At 47.6% G+C, this 16187-nt stretch overlaps 1 protein-coding gene and 1 non-coding gene across 2 annotated transcripts in view; one reads left to right on the forward strand and one right to left on the reverse strand.

Annotated features, from left to right (window-relative positions):
- The window catches only part of LOC103786425 (zinc finger protein 746), a 134864-nt gene that overhangs the window by 49415 nt on the left and 69262 nt on the right, over positions 1-16187 (reverse strand). The window lies entirely within an intron of this gene.
- On the forward strand, positions 6967-7038 carry TRNAC-GCA (transfer RNA cysteine (anticodon GCA)). Its single transcript has one exon. It is a non-coding gene; the product is annotated as a tRNA-Cys (tRNA).

Consider the following 16187-nt stretch of genomic DNA (forward strand, 5'->3'; position numbering starts at 1 on the left):
GAGTTCGAGACCAGCCTGGACAACATGGTGAAACCCCATCTCTACTAAGAATACAAAAATTAGCCGGGCATGGTGGCACATGCCTGTAATGCCAGGTACTGTGGAGGCTGAGCAGGAGCATCTCTTGAATCTGGGAGGCAGAGGTTGCAGTGAGGTGGAGGTTGCAGTGAGCCAAGATTGCGCCACTGCACTCCAGCCTGGGCAACAGAGCGTGACTCCGTCTTGGAGAGAAAAAAACAAACAAACAAAAACTGGACCAGAACAGCATCTTCCAGGAACAAAGGCTGTTTCAGCATTTCCTAGTTGTCTTAATTTTTCCCCTTTTTCATCCAGGCATTCCCCCTGGGATGGGGTGGTATTGGTCTTCCAATTCCAAGACAAACCGCGAGGATTTATAGGTCAGTGAGTGAGCCCATGTAAGGCCAAGAGAGTCTGCAGAGGATGAAATGTCAACAGGTTAAAATATAAGTAAAGTTCCATGTTGTGTTTAAATTTTGTAACTATCAAAGGCAATTTTATGTCATATTTAAGCTTTAAAAGCAAACTTCTGCAGAAGGGATTATTGAATTATATCAACCATCTCAAAAGCTAAAGGATGTGATGGCGTTCTATGCTTTGGAGAACAAACAGCTTTTTTGGTACAAAATGTCAAAATTCATGGAGGTTCAGCTATACAGCATAGAATTCAGAAGCACAATTCATGATTTTCAGTATCCCTTACACTAATCACCTTTTATGAATCTTTTTCAGAACTACCTAAAATATGTTTATTAATTCTTCTGATTTATATGAACAACAGAAGTTTCTACTTTAGATAGGTTAAAAACAGGTTATTGTAATAAAACTATGTGACAGCAAGAAAGTCTTACTATCTTTACACTGAATGGCAGGAAAACACAACAGAGAAGCAGGCATTGAAGACAGAGCCTGGTCAAGTGTAGTGTCACTTGAGGCTCTGCCTAATTTGACCATTTAGCAAATGGTGCTTTGCTCTACTCCCCTGAGTTGAAAATATTCTGTATCCTGTGACCTTTCTTTTTAGTATAAGATGTAGGAGCCTGAATAACAGAACTTCTTTTATCTTTGGTGATGTGCTTTATAATTTTCTTTTCCTTAAAGCAGATTCCTTTTGTTAACAAAATATTCGAATTTTTTATTTAGTACTTTTTTTTTCCTCCAAAAAGTGGCATTGGTAACTCAAACAAGAAATGCTAGAGGGGATGGACACCCCAATCCCCATGATGAGCTTATTTCGCATCGCATGCCTCTTCCAAAACAGCTCATGTGCCCCGTAAATATATATACCACTTTGTACTCACAAAAACTTACATTTTTTAAGAAGTGGCTTTTGCTGTTCCAGTTTCACACTTAGAGCTTTGGCCTAGAACTTGGGTACTTGCCCCTTTCCCGTCCCTGCCCTCCAATGCCTTCTGATAGTGAAAATGGTCTCTCGGGGCAGCCTCCTTCCTGTATCCCCATTACTGTTTCAGCTCCTCCACCCAAGCCCGCCAGCCCTCCAGCTACTCTGTAAACAGTCTCCTTCCTCCTTAGCCTTGCCCTGGGAGTCTGCCTTTTTATCCCTCCTTGTACACCTGAAGGCCAGCTTTCCCGTGAAGCCATCCCTCCCCTTCAACCTCCAGAACTGAGAGGGTGGGGTCACCTTCTCAGCCTCATTCTTCATGTTGCCCCCAAACCGCAGCTCCTCCACCATCCCTCCCTGCTTCTCTCTCAAAGCCATCTCCTTTCACCACGCTCTCCTCTCCACATTCATGTCTTCTCCACAAACCTAGTGGAAATTTTTAGAACTAGGCTAACAATCGTATTTTCCTCACCTCCTCCTGCTTTCATCCTCGGGAATGTCAAACTCCAAGGTAATGTGCTTCCAATGCTAAGGCCTCCTAAGATTTCCATCTTCCTGGCTCTAGGAATGTTCACAAACTCCGTTCACTGCGGCTTTCAAGGTGTGTGGTGAGGCAGAGGTTCAGAGTTTTCCACCAGTGTCTTCTACCCTGCCTTTTGGTTATCAGCTGAGCACATGGCTTCCCAGAAGAAAAACTGCATTTCCCGGACCCCCTTGGAGCTGTGAGGCCATAGGCATAAGGCTGGTCAATGAGATGCAGGTGAAAGTGATGGGTGTTCTTATATGGAGAGGCTTGTCTTTCCTCCTTCCTACTGGCTGGGAGGTCGATGAGATGCTAATGTGGGTGATGGCATGCTGGAATGAAAGCCAAGCCAGCCAGACAGCCACAAAGAAGAAATCGGGTTCTTGACCCTATGGAAAGCCATGCCTGGACCACCTAGCTGTGGACTTTTATGTGGGAGAAAAGGAAGCTTCTGGTTTGTTTGCTTGTTTTTGTTTTGCTTCCATCCTTTGTTATTTTGGGTGTTCAGCATTCATAGCCAAACCTGATCATCACTTAAACTATTCCCTTTCAAGATCTTAGAATCAGAAAAGTCCTTTTATGACACGTTTTCTGGTGTTTACATGTTCTTACTGTTACCAAAAATGTTTCATTATCCTCATTTTGACCTTAATCTTGTCTACCTCTCTCTGTTCCCATGACCGCAGGGCCACCTTGGGGCTCAGCTATCTGCCTGCCCATTATTGATCCCATGTTTGGCCTCTCAGTCATGATTCCAGCTCCTTTGAGAGCTTGGTCTGTGGTCTATCTACCTCTCTCATGAGCCCTTCTGCTTCCGCGGATACACACGCCTTTGGCCTTTCCCACCTTTGCTCTGGGGGAGCCAGTCTTTGATGGAGTAAATTGTAGAGTCAGGCAAATGGTCCCACTGCAAATCTACACCAGTTTGACCTCAACCAGTGCCTCTCTGTAATGAGCAATGATTCTATTCCTTTCTAATTCACTTCTTCTCCATTTCCCACAGTGCCTGGTTCACACTTTGCCCTTCTTCCCAAGTAATGATTCCCACCCTACCTCCTTTATTGTCTTTGGAAGACTTTGTTTTCTATCTGACTGAGAAGACCAAGGCCATGGAGGCCCCCCAGCATCCTCTGCTCTGCATCTTCACCTTCTCCTCATCCCCTCCAGGCTAAGAGGAAAAGCCTGCCTGCTCCTCTCTAGAGCACATCCTGTGTTCTTTATCCACCCTTTGGCTTTCCCTGGGATCTCCTTCCATCAATATATCCTCTCTTTTTTATTGACACATTTGAGCATATTCATATATGTACTGGCCATTCATGATATACAGGGAACCCTACAGGCACATCTTTGCAGCAATTATGGCGAACTGTGTGTGCTTTGATAGACATACAGGTGCCATGGAGCATGTGGCAGGGGTCCCACCCATCAGGAGGGTCAGGAGGGCTTCCCAGGAGAACACCCACCCAAGTGCTCCACTTCACTGAGACTGTGCTTGTCACAGTCCTTGGTGACCATGTGTCATGGGTGATTCTCATCTTTAATTCAAGCCCTCCGTAGCATTTTTTTTTCAATCGACATTGGGGCTGTCACTCTTTTTCTGTTGTTTTCTTTGTACTTCTCTGCCACTTTTCCTCAATCTCTTTTGCTGGTTTCTCCTTAACATCCCCATTTTTAAACATTCGAGGGCCCAGGTCTTAGTTCCTAGACCACTTTTCTTTTCACTCCCACTTCCTCAGTGCTCTCATTCCATCCTGCGGCTTTAATGGGATGATGACCCTCAAATTTATATCTTTAGCCAACACCTCCCCTTTGAACTCCAGCTTCATTTTTGACATCTCCATTAGACCATTTAACAGATGGATTCAATTTAATACATCACAGATCGAACTCCTGACTTCCACCACCCCCTCAAATTTCATTTCTGCTGCAATGAAAATGGCCATCTCAGAGAATGGCCCCCCCATCCCGCCGGGTGCTCAGGACAGAAAACCTTGGCATTATCCTTGACTTTTCCCTTTCTCTCACACCCTGCTCTCAAATCATCAGCAAATCCTGTTCACACTGCTTCAAAATATATCCAAAATCTGACCACTTCTCATTGCCTCCACCATCAGACAAAGCTGAAATCATCTCTCATCCAGGTTATGGTGACAACTTCCTGAACTTGTGTCCCGGCTTCCATACATGTCCTCCAGTGCCCTCAGGCCAGCCAGAGGACGAAATCAGCTTATGTCATTCCTCTGCAAGAAATCCTCCAATCACTCCCATCTAATCCAGAGTGGAAGCCCATGTCCGTACACAACCTATCCCAATGGTGAGTGAAACAGACATGGGCTCTTGAAACTAGAGGAATAGATCAAGATGTACAAGTGTTCACAGAAGTTAAAAATGGAAAATATGAGAAATACTAGATGGTAAGATGCAGGGATATTATAAGACTATTACTGGGATATCAAAGCGATTGCAGGAGGTAAGGACACTTTCCTTGAGGAAGTGATGTTTCATTCATGGCGTACTGGTAAGGTAAAATATTTGTGGTAGTTATTATGCATAAGTAGTGTGTATACCATTGGGGCTGATGTGAAAAATTCTCTCTCTTGGGTAGTGTGGCCATCCTGCTGGCTTTTTCCAGGGCACCTACTGTCCATTTTAGCCATAGAAGCTGGTGCTGGAGTTCACCTCCTTTGCCCAGCTAAGGCTTCTGCACAGTGAGATGAGGCAGGTAGTGACTCCCGCCCCAGGAAACTCTGACTGATCCCTGTGGTCTCCTTGGGCTGCCTCTGTCTGTGCCTTGTGTGTGTTTCACTCTCCCAGCCCCTTTTAGGACCCCCTGAGAGAAGATCATTCTAGAGATTCTATTATCTAGACAGTCTAGATAGTCCTAGATATGCCCTAGCCTGCCACGTTGGGACACCTGGAGCCAGTCTTCACCACATCATGCCCACCAGAGGAGACAAGTTCTCTTTTATGAAGATGGAATTTGCCATCACAAAAGAGGCTTGCCCGTCCGCTCTCTTCTTCCTTGCTGAGGGCAATATTGCATAGTTTCCGGAAGGTGGGGCAGGGAAATTTGAGAGGAAAATTTGCCCAACTGCCTTCTTTTCATCTATACTTTTACTTCCTTGGCCTCTTAGGTCTCTTACTACCTCTGGTTTTGTGAAGAGCCACCCCCTGGCAAGGTCAGTCATGCCTGGAGTTCCCATGCCATGTAAAATTGTCTGTATGCTGGTACAAGGACTCCAACTATTGCTAACCTTCTAGTCTCCTTACAGTTAGCACATTGGTCTGAGTAATTTATGTAATTTCCCTATTGGAAGCTTAGGGCAGTTTCCGAGGGGAATTCTAATGTAGGAGGAAGAGGGGACTCTGGGGTAGGATGGCCACAGTGTGCAGTTGATTCCTTGTTGATGTTCGCTCCAGCATGAGCTGCACACCAGCTGGCTACTTCCACAGGCACACTCAATGCAGGAAGCCATCTCCTAAGGACAGTCACTGACTCTTTTTAGGGCCACCACAGTGAGATCCAGACTGAGAAGACAGGAGCTCGCCTGGTACTTGGGGTCGTAGGACCATTTCAGGCAGAGAGGCCTTCAGATTCCTCCTTCTTCATGCAGGGGCCATTGGATTCGTACAAGAGTTGCATTAGTTGCTCTCTTTCTTGCTCTTCAGGAGGGCTTCCTAGCAACTGCCCTGCTGCCCCCACCCCAACTCAGCCATCTCTCTCATACAGGGAAGACGACTTGTCTATTTCTCTTGCTGTATATGTGGTTTTATCACTGAGCAGGGGACTTGTCCCTTCCTTGATCGTCTTCCTCGAGGTATGACTAGAAAGACCTTTCTCTGCCTTTAATAATGCTGACACCATCATTTTGACCTGATTGTAAGCCCCAGCTGACTCGGGAGGGCAGCATTGGCATTTTTATTTTTACTGATTCCTGCACAGTTTATACACCTCCTTGGGCATGGTACTATCTGACTATACTAGGTCCTCACCATCTGAGAGGCCTCTGGGGAGGCAGTAGGTCAGGGTGGAGAAGGCAGGTGTGGAAGGGGGTGCTGTGGGACTCAACTCAAGTGTGGCTGAGGGAGAGGCGGTCAGGGCCTGGGTGCTGGGCACAGGACACAGGCAGCAGGGATGCCCCTGGCCCATTGTGGGTGCCTTTTGCCCTCAGACTCACCACCCCCATGGTGATGTTCCAGCCGGGTGGACAGTGGACAACTGCTGTGTGAAAAAAGAGTGACAGCATCAGAGGGGAGGGGCTGAACACTGGGAGGGATGAGAGCTGCCTGGAAGGAACGGGGCAGAGGAACTGGATGAGAGAAAGCCTGGGAGGATCTGAAGAAGGAGGAGGAATTAGGACAATGCCAGCTGCAGGAGGCAGAGAAGACTTCCTGGGGAATATTTTATCAATTTCTCTCTTTTATTTTTAACCACCCAGAAGGCTCAGTACCTGGAAGGCTGGAAACATGGACATTGAGTTATCACATGTAAATCGGAAAAGAGAAGATTCCCCCACCCGCTCCCTGGTTTCTTCACCTGCTCCCAGGGGGTTACCATTAACTATTGGTCTATTATCATTCTTTTTTTATGGCCACACAGTATTCTATGGTATATATGTGCCATGGTTTTGTAATACTGAGTATTATTATTTAAGTAACTTTCTTTTACAAAAGCAATTTGCTTATCACTTGGCAAATTATCATGAACAGTATTGTATGTCAAATACAAGTCCCAGACACAGGCACTGGGCCTCCTTGCAGTGCATGGGAAGGTGGTGTCACCCAGTTAGAGTTCTGTCCCCAGTCTAGCACACCTCACATGATGCTCAACAACTGCTACTGTCAAAGAGGATTATCTGGTTGACTTGAAGGGTCTTTCCAGTCATAAAGGTCAACAAGGCCACCAGGGTGTCCTCAGCCAGGTCCACACAGAAGTGATGGGAAAAGAAGTGTTAGTGACAGGAGGGAGGCCAGAATTCAGAGAGACAGAACTGGCCTGGACATCCCAACCTGCAGAGCTGAGTCTTGTTCTTGGTGTGTCGACACATGAAAAGGGTGTTAATTACACCCTCTCCCTGGGCCTGGGGGTATAGCTCAGGGGTAGAGCATTTGACTGCAGATCAAGAGGTCCCTGGTTCAAATCCAGGTGCCCCCTACCCTGTTTCACTTTTAATCACCAAAGTGGGTCCTGGATCACATGCTCCTCTTGGGCTCTATTAACTCAACCCTGGGCAAGATATGACCAGGCCTGCTGCCCCCTCTGCTCCTACTCCCCATCTGCTGAGCCCTCAACAGGCCCAACGAGATGCCCGCCTGCACCCCCTCCCCCGCCCACCCCGGTCCCCGAAATCACCCAACTGACTTCCAGTTGAAAGTCTAGCACTAAGAGGCACTAAATTTGCACCATGGACCTCTTGACCTGCAGGCAAATGCTCTTCCTCTGAGCTAGAAACCCACTTCAGATGAGTTCCCAATGGACACTGCTTAAGGATGTCGCCTGCCCAAGGGAGGGATCCTCCTGAAACCCACAGTAGTTTCTGTTTACTCCAGGTCAGGTCCCATGTCCTAGCAGACCTATCTCATACCAACCAACCCTCTCTGGCCATTGGCTCTATCCCTCTCCCACTGACCCCTCATTTGAGTCCCAGAGCCTCCTCTGTACTGTGTGGTCCGTTCTCCTCCTTCTGTCTCAAGCTGAGTGCGTAAGCTTTGACATCACTTCTTGCTGGAATGATCATCCACTACATCTCTCCTTCCTTTGCCTCTTCCTCATGGACATTTATTCTAAAATCAACCCCATCCACCCCACCCTCACCCTCACCCTTTAGACAACGGCTGGATTTTGCTTCTTTTCTTTTTTTTTTTTTTCCTTTCTTTTTTTTTTGATGGAGCTCATTCTGTAGCCCAGGATGGAGTGCAATGGCACGATCTCTGTTCACTGCAACCTCCACCTCCTGGGCTCAAGCTATTCTCCTGCCTTAGCCTCCCAAGTAGCTGAGATTACAAGCATGCGCCACCACGCCCGGCTAATTTTTGTATTTTTAGTAGAGACGGGGTTTTGCCATGTTGGCCGGGCTGGTCTCAAACTCCTGACCTCAGGTGATCCGCCCGCCTCGGCCTCCCAAAGTGCTGGGATTACAGACGCGAGCCACCCCCCTGGCCCTTTTTTTCTATTTTCTACCTTTTCCTCCTCTTTTATCCCAAGGCCAAATTCAAGGCCTTGGACTGCAGGGCTGACCCTAGGGGAGGTGGAAGCTGCCCTCCTGGTGAGCAGCCCAGTTATCTCAGAAGGTGTCACTCAGCAGGTCAGCACATATGAGGGATAGGGATTGGGCGTAAGCCTGTCTGTCTGGGGGTCCAAAGCCCAGGCCCAAAGGGGCTTCTGAACTGGGATGAGGAATCCCTCCCTCCAGTGGCTGAGCCACGGCCCCAGGCACGTGAGAACACAGGCAAACCAGGCACCTTCCCTGGCAAGACACATCCACAGGGACACGTGGTGCTGTCCCTTGCTGTAGTCAAAGGCCACGTAGATTCCAGACTTGTGGCACAGGGGTCCCGATTGGTGGGAAAGCCCCTAGATATTTTCTGTTACTACAGTGAGTGGGCAGCTTTGGCACTTGGTGGGCAGCAGCCAGGGCTGCTGGGAGTTCTATGAGACACTTCATCAGCTGGGAGAGGAGGCTGCTTTTGCTGTCATGGAGATTTGGCAGAGTTTGGAGTTTGTTTGGATGTTTGTTGTGAATTCTCCACATCTTCTCGTAAATTCTCTCTACAGTTCTTGGATTGGTGTTCTTTCCTGAAAAATGCCCCAGCCTTCACATGAGAGCCCAGGGAGGCTGTGCATTTAACTGAATGCAGCAACTGCAAGATCCAATTTTGCCTCTGGTCTTCTGCTATGACACACGGGAGCCTCAGAGAAGATTCTCTCAGCATAATGCTGGAAGCTCTAGGAACCCTTCTGCGCATTGCATGGAGAAGCTGGGCCTTTGCTCTAGCCTAGTAGTTCTCCATGCATTAGAATCGGCTCCCTACCTGTAGCTTCTCCTGTTTTATGGCAGCTGGATCTCTTGCCCTCAATGGGCTCCATTGCAGCCAATCACAGGCACCAGTGTATGTAGCTCTTCCGCTGTTGTGAGCCCTGGTCTGCTGGATTCCCATCCAGGAAGAACCAGTTGGATTTTTATTGACTTCAGTACAACTAGATCTGGCAACTCCAGTGTCCTCCCACATACCCATTTCTCTGAGGATCTCTTGCTTGCAAATCACACCTGGTACCAATTTCTGTTCTAGGCACAGACACAGGCACAAAACTAGAACCTGACTTTGTCTAATGGAAACAGATGAAACCATCGCTGACAGTACCAGGAGCTCACAGCACTGATGGGAATGTGTGAACCTAGGATCACGGCAAGGTCACAGCAGAGAGTGTGCTGGCCAGGGGTCACTGCAGCCCCGCCGGATGCTGGATGCAGCTGCTAGCCCTGCTGCTAGGCCAGAGCTCTGCCATCTTGGGATGCAGTTTATCAGCCCTGCCCTGCACATCGTCCAGTCCACATTCAACATCTGAGCAGGCCCTTACCACCTGAGGTCGAGGCGGGAGTATTTGGCACACCTATTTGATGTAGCATGTTGCAGAGCTATGCTTTCCCCCAAGACTCACATTATTTTGGGTTCCTAAAGTCATATAATAATACAAACATCCACCTCAAGCCACAAGAGAGGGACAGAGTCAGCACCAGAGGGCTGGGTGGCAGCGCCCGTTGCCTTCCTCCTAAGTTTTCAGAACAACAGCTGGCTCAGGGGATAAAAGCATAAGAGCTAGGGGACAGCTGGATTTGAGCCAGGGACCTCTTGATCTGAGTCAAATACTCTACTCCTGAGCTACACTTTCTCTCTGCTGTAACTTAGGTTTAGCATATTGACCACTGTGGCCTCACCCACAGACTCCAGCACATTGTAACTTCCATTTGCTGCTCTTAGTCTACCCCTGGCACCCAGCAGATTGATCTCACTACACACTGCCTCTTTGGGCCATGAGCTCACCCTGTCCTGTGCTTCTTGTGAACTCCAGAAGTCTCCTCCGCCCTGACCTAAGGTTTCCCTCCCTCAGTACCCATCTGGGGTCACCACCACTTCCCTCACCCCAGGACCACTGGATGCGCTTTTGGGTTTCTCTACCATATACTCCTCTGCGGTCTTTTTCCCTCATCCTATGGCCAAGACTTGGCAGGGTCTGCAGAGACTTGCTTGACACTGTGGGAGACATTTGTCCAGAAAGGCTGCCATCTCCATGCTAGGCCAAGATGCAGCCCCATCTCTCACAGGAGGCCCCACACTGGCAGGTCAGCACGGCTGGGGAGGCACCAAGCCTGGATATCTGGAGGACTTAAAGACCAGGCCCTAAGGGCCTCTGAACTAGGACTAAGGACTCTCTCTTTGTCCTGCCCAAGCCCTGGCCTCCCTGGCAGCAGGACAGACCACACTGAAGAGTGTGCACCTTTTCTCTGTCAGGCAAACCTGTAGTGAGGCATGCCACTGCCAGACCATCCGAGCACCTAAGACGCCTGATGGATGCCAGGATCTCAGCCACCCCAGTACTGATGATGTGGCAAAGATCTGTTAGGAATGGATTCAATAATTCTTATTACACAGACAAGTTCCATGTGAGAAAGAAAGAAAGAGTGAGAGACAGAGAAAGAAAAAGAAAGAAGAGAGGAGAGAGAAAGAAAAGATGAAAGAAAGAAGAGAAAAAGAGAAAGAAAGAAGAAAGGGAGAGAGAAAGAAAAAAGAAAAAGAAAAGAAGACAGAAAGAAGAAAAGAAAAAATACTAGTTTTCTTGAAAATCTCATGTCAGTACCTCCTGGCCTCTTCTTGAGTACATTATAGATTCTCAACAAATGCTTGTTGACTTAAAAATACATAGAACATTTAGGAAACACAAATAAAAATCAGGAAGAAAACAAATACTCCTATAATCACACCAGCAAAATAACTCCTGTTCAGAGGTCTGTTTCTATTCTTCCAAACTTAAAATGCACAGCCCTGGGCAGAGGACTGAAGTGCTTGCTGCCACAGGGTTGACCCAGGCCCAGCTCCTTGGTGCTGTCCCGTCAGCTCCCTTTCTGTTGGGAGCTGCCTTTCTCCCTTAGCAGTGTCCCCTGTCGTGTTCTGTAAGAATTTTGAATTTAACAGCAGGCATATCCCTGAATTTATCTTCCTTTTATATCAAAATTATTGTAATTCTTTAAAAGGTGGTAGGTACTTTCATACGGGGCTGCTGGGATGAATTGCAATTGGGGTATCTTTTCTGGAAGGCTGCTTGGCAATAAAAATGTTTAAATATCTGCATTTGCTTTGTCTCATATGAGTGTGCAAAAATGTACATACATGGTTGGTCATTGTAGTGCTCTTTGTAAAAACGAAAAAAGCTGCGCCGGGCGTGGTGGCTCACGCCTGTAATCCCAGCACTTTGGGAGGCCGAGGCGGGCGGATCACGAGGTCAGGAGATCCAGACCATCCTGGCTAACACGGTGAAACCCCGTCTTTACTAAAAATACAAAAAATTAGCCGGGCGCTGTGGCAGGCGCCTGTAGTCCCAGCTACTCGGGAGGCTAAGGCAGGAGAATCACGTGAACCCGGGAGGCAGAGCTTGCGTAAGCGGAGATCGCGCCCCTGCACTCCAGCCTGGGTGACAGAGCAAGACTCCGTCTCAAAAAAAAAAAAAAGCTGCATAGACACACATTCTGTGTAGGTGCTGAGAACTCCATGAGAAGACCATTTGAATGGACACTGTGTGTGGCTCTGCAAGCTATGAAGGCAGCCACTGCCACCCAATATGTGGTGGTCAAGGGCAACTTCTAGCCTCTTCCCCTTCATCCTCAATTTGAAGTAGAGAATTCATTTTAGCTATAGCGTCTGTCACTGGTTGACAAAGACATGCAATTAAAATGGTTTTCAAAGATGCCAGAGCTCCAGTAAATAAAGTGCTTCTAAATAATGTATTGAAGGGGTTTTCTCCTAACCATTGTGTTGGTGGAAGCTATGGGGCTGGGAGTGACGGCATGTCACATGAATTTAGTACATTTGACCTTTCCAGTCTCTTCAACTCTAGAGTTGGCTAGGCATAGTGGCTCACTGGCTGTAATCCCAACACTTTAGGAGGATGAGGCAGACGAATCACGAGGTCAGGAATTGGAGACCAGCCTGGCCAATAGGGTGAAACCCTGCCTCTACTAAAAAATACAAAAATTAGCCAGGCGTGGTAGTGTGCGCCTGTAGTCCCAGCTACTTGGGAGGCTGAGGCAGGAGAATCGCTTCAACCTGGGAGGCAGAGGTTGTAGTGAGCCGAGATCGCGCCACTGCACTCCAGCCTGGGTGACAGAGTAAGACTCCCTCTCAAAAAAAAAAAAAAAAAAAAAAAGTCTAGAGTTACTGTTCAGGGGTTTGCTGGCATCTCAATTTCATCTGTCTTTGAACAATTTTGATTTCTGATTTTTAATCAGCAAGTTGAGCAAATAATAAAATAATCCCCAGCTGCTCCAAGTAAGACATCAAATGCAGAATTCAAGAGCACTAAATGCAGTAGAATTTAACTGTTTCCACCCTCCTTAGACAAGTGCTGTCGAGAAATCACTTCTGCACGCATTCCCCAGATTTTTGGTGCTATAAATCAGAATAGTCGTGATTATTTTTGTGTTGAAGCCTCTACCTTCAAGGTGTGACTTTGTAATTGACTCTGTTGGTATGCTAAGATTTTCTCAAATTATAGATCAAAAGAAAAACAGAGGGTGTGGTGAGGTAAGAGGCGGAGCAGCGCTGGAACAGGGGCAGCAGGAGAAGCAGGGCTGTCTTTAGCTGGCAGAGGAGGTGCAGAAGACTTCATGTTAGGTATAGTTTGGGTTCTACAAATCTTCCATGGATCCCCGTGATCATTCCTGGGGGGTCTCACTCTTTCCAGATCAAAGCCCTAGATGTTCTTCTTTTTAACTAATTAAATAATTAATTTGAGACAGAGTCTTGCTCTGTCACCCAGGCTGGAGTGCAATGGCATGATCTCGGCTCCCTGCAACCTCTGCCTCCTGGGGTCAAGCAATTCTCCTGCCTCAACCTCCTGAATAGCTGAGATTACAGGTGTCCATCACCACACTCAGCTAATTTTTGTATTTTTACTAGAAACAGAGTTTCACCATGTTGTTCAGGCTAATCTCAAACTCCTGACCTCAAGGATCCACCTTGGCCTCCTAAAGTGCTGGGATTACAGGCATGAGCCACCGCACCCGGCCCAGAGTCCTAGATGTTCACACTAGGAAGGCTGTAATTGAGCAATCTTGCAGAATCAAACACTGCCTTTGGCTCTCTGCTAAGCCTCATGGCTGCTAGAAAGGAGAGATTTTGGTTCTTTTCATTGGACTTTTTGTTGTTTCTTTCTCTAAGCTATCCCAGAACATCAGCTACACTGCCAGCTTCCATTTCAATAACAAGAAGCAAATGTGTATCTGGAAGCCTGGTCCCTAGTGGGCACTTCATTCTAGATGACCACTAGCAGTAATTTTCTTAGTTATTTTGCCAGTGTGGGCTATAGGTTATACCATATTCCGAGGCCCAAAGATTAACTGGATTGCCTCCAAATTTAGCCTCAGCCAGTCTGGATAATCAATACCATTTTCATAATGGTCTGTTGCCTGAAACCCACTCCTAACACCAACTTATGTAGCAGGTAGAAAATCTGGGTACACAGCCAGGTGCGGTGGCTCACGCCTGTAATCCCAGCACTTTGGGAGGCCAAGGTGGGTGGATCACGAGGTCAGGAGATTGAGACCATCCTGCCTAACATGGTGAAACCCTGTCTCTACTAAAAATACAAAAAATTAGCCGGGCATGGTTGCAGGCACCTGTAGTCCCAGAGTACTCAGGAGGCTGAGGCAGGAGAATGGTGTGAACCCTGGAAGCGGAGCTTGCAGTGAGCCGAGATCGTGCCACTGCATTCCAGGCTGGGCGACAGAGCGAGATTCTGTCTCAAAAAAAAAAAAAAAAAAAAAAAAAGAAAGAAAGAAAAAAAAAGAAAATTTGGGTACAAAACCAGAAGCTAGCTTTGACTACCTGAAACAGACAAGGTGACTGTTGTCAGGCAGTTCCTAACACTGAAAGAAAGCCTGGAACAAGAGGCTTAGGAGTTGGGCAGGATCCCAGAGGCACTTGGCAGCCAGGCTTTAGTCAGAGTCACACCAGCACAACGGGCTGTGAAGAGAGACTTCACACTGTTCTGAGCATTAAGGTGTAGGGGAAAAAAGAGAGTGACTCCATACTGGATCCATGCCAGAGCTACTGCACCAGCAAAATAAACTCTAAACTCTTTTCATTTCTGTGTTTCACTCACTTGATTACCAAAGTCTGAGTGACGAATTCCCCTACCCAAGCTCGCTGGAGATGTCAGACAGCATCTCCATCTGCCGGAGACCCTCCATGCACCCAAGACCAGCTGTGTCAGAACAGCCAGGTGGCAGGGCTGCTTGCACTGCCCCTGCCACCAGCTGGAGGGGTTTCTCTTGCCCTAGGCCCTATACAAAGCCTTTCGGGTGGGAGCAGCACACCATGGGTAGTAACTGTGGTCTCTCGAGCCCCCTCTGATGGTGGTGGCAACCAGGGCAAGGTGCAGGATGTGGTCTTTTCTGGGATATTCTGATGTTACTCAAATTACTGGATCTCCAGGAGCTACACAGATGCAGCAGAGCCACCAATAATCCCAAATTATGTGGATATTTCCCACTCCTCAGTGCAGTTTCCAGCCAAATGTCTGAAGGGACTATTATGGGAAATCAGGCAGAAGGATTCACTGTTAATGAGTGGGTATTTTGGCAGAGTACTTTTCTCAAGCTTGGCTTTCTCGCCATCAGAGGAGGCAGGTTCTTTGAGCAGATTCAGACCTGGGGAATGGGTCAGAGGCCAGGAACCTCCATTGTGCCAGCTATGGTGGTAGTTCAGGTCTATGCATCCAGGGGACCACGATGGGCTCCCCATTCTCAGGCCTAAAATCCTCACCACTGATGAGTCACAGCCAAGACCTGTATGGCACAGACCACAGAATAACACCCAAACTTCACTTTGGGCTGAAGTATCACAGTGCTTGGCCTCTGACACCCTAGGATCCTCCCAGCCCCACTGAAATCAGGGGCTCCCTTTCCACTATCATCCCTCTCACTAGCATCTCTGTCCACACAGAATGGCTACCAAAATTATTTTCAAGAATGTAGAAGTGCTGCCAGGTGTGGTGGCTCATGCCTGTAATCCCAGCACTTTGGGAGGCCGAGGCGGGCAGATCACGAGGTCAGGAGATCGAGACCATCCTGGCTAACATGATGAAACCCCGTCTCTACTAAAAATACAAAAAATTAGCCGGGCGTGGTAGCGGGCGCCTGTAGTCTTAGCTACTTAGGAGGCTGAGGCAGGAGAATGGCATGAACCCAGGAGGCGGAGCTTGCAGTGAGCCAAGATTGTGCCACTGCACTCCAGCCTGGGCAACAGAGTGAGACTCCGTCCCAAAAAAAAAAGAATGTAGAAGTGCCACACATCTATGTATTTTTCAAGCCAGGGCAAGTTACATGTGATAAATCCACTCCAGCTTACCTACCCCCTGAAGTCTATGGATTCTTTCTACATTATAGCAAGAAATCCCTAGTATCTCAAATGCATTTAGAATTGGCCTCCTGTGAATCCACGCTTAGGTCCACCAATTGAGCAAACAGGTTTATCCCAGCTGCTCCAGCTATGGTGTTTTAAATAGAATTTTAATTGGGTACCCTCCTAATAAAAAAATTCAGACTCATTTAAAATTATACTCTTTCTACTTTATAAAATACTCCAAGAAACCACATCTACACATGTTCTTGAGGTTTTTGCTGACATACATTAGTCAGTTGGAAATCATTTTGGTGTGTGAATCTTCGTCTCTCAGCAACAGGTGCCCAGGCTCAGCTGAGATCTTACTCTCACCGTAGGTCAAGAGACAATGAGGGGTGGGGAAATTGATCTCCTGCAGTGAAAACCCTTCCCTCTGGGCTGGTTGGCTTTCAGGCAGGAAGAAGGGGCAGCCTTGGCCATTAGGTAGAGTTGGTGATTTGGGATAAATCAAGTCTTCCAAATGCTCCCATAAGTCCACCTTACAATTCCTGAAGTTCCACTCTCTTAATCACTGACCTGTTTTCAGCTGGGAGAGTGAGGGAAGCTGCCAATTCCATGGACATCAAAGTTTGGCACCCACAGGGATCAGCCTTGGCTCTCATTTTCAGCTGTTTCGCTTATTCGGTG

This window comes from Pan paniscus, chromosome 6 (assembly GCF_029289425.2).
Source record: "Pan paniscus chromosome 6, NHGRI_mPanPan1-v2.0_pri, whole genome shotgun sequence".
NCBI classification, from domain to species: domain Eukaryota; kingdom Metazoa; phylum Chordata; class Mammalia; order Primates; family Hominidae; genus Pan; species Pan paniscus.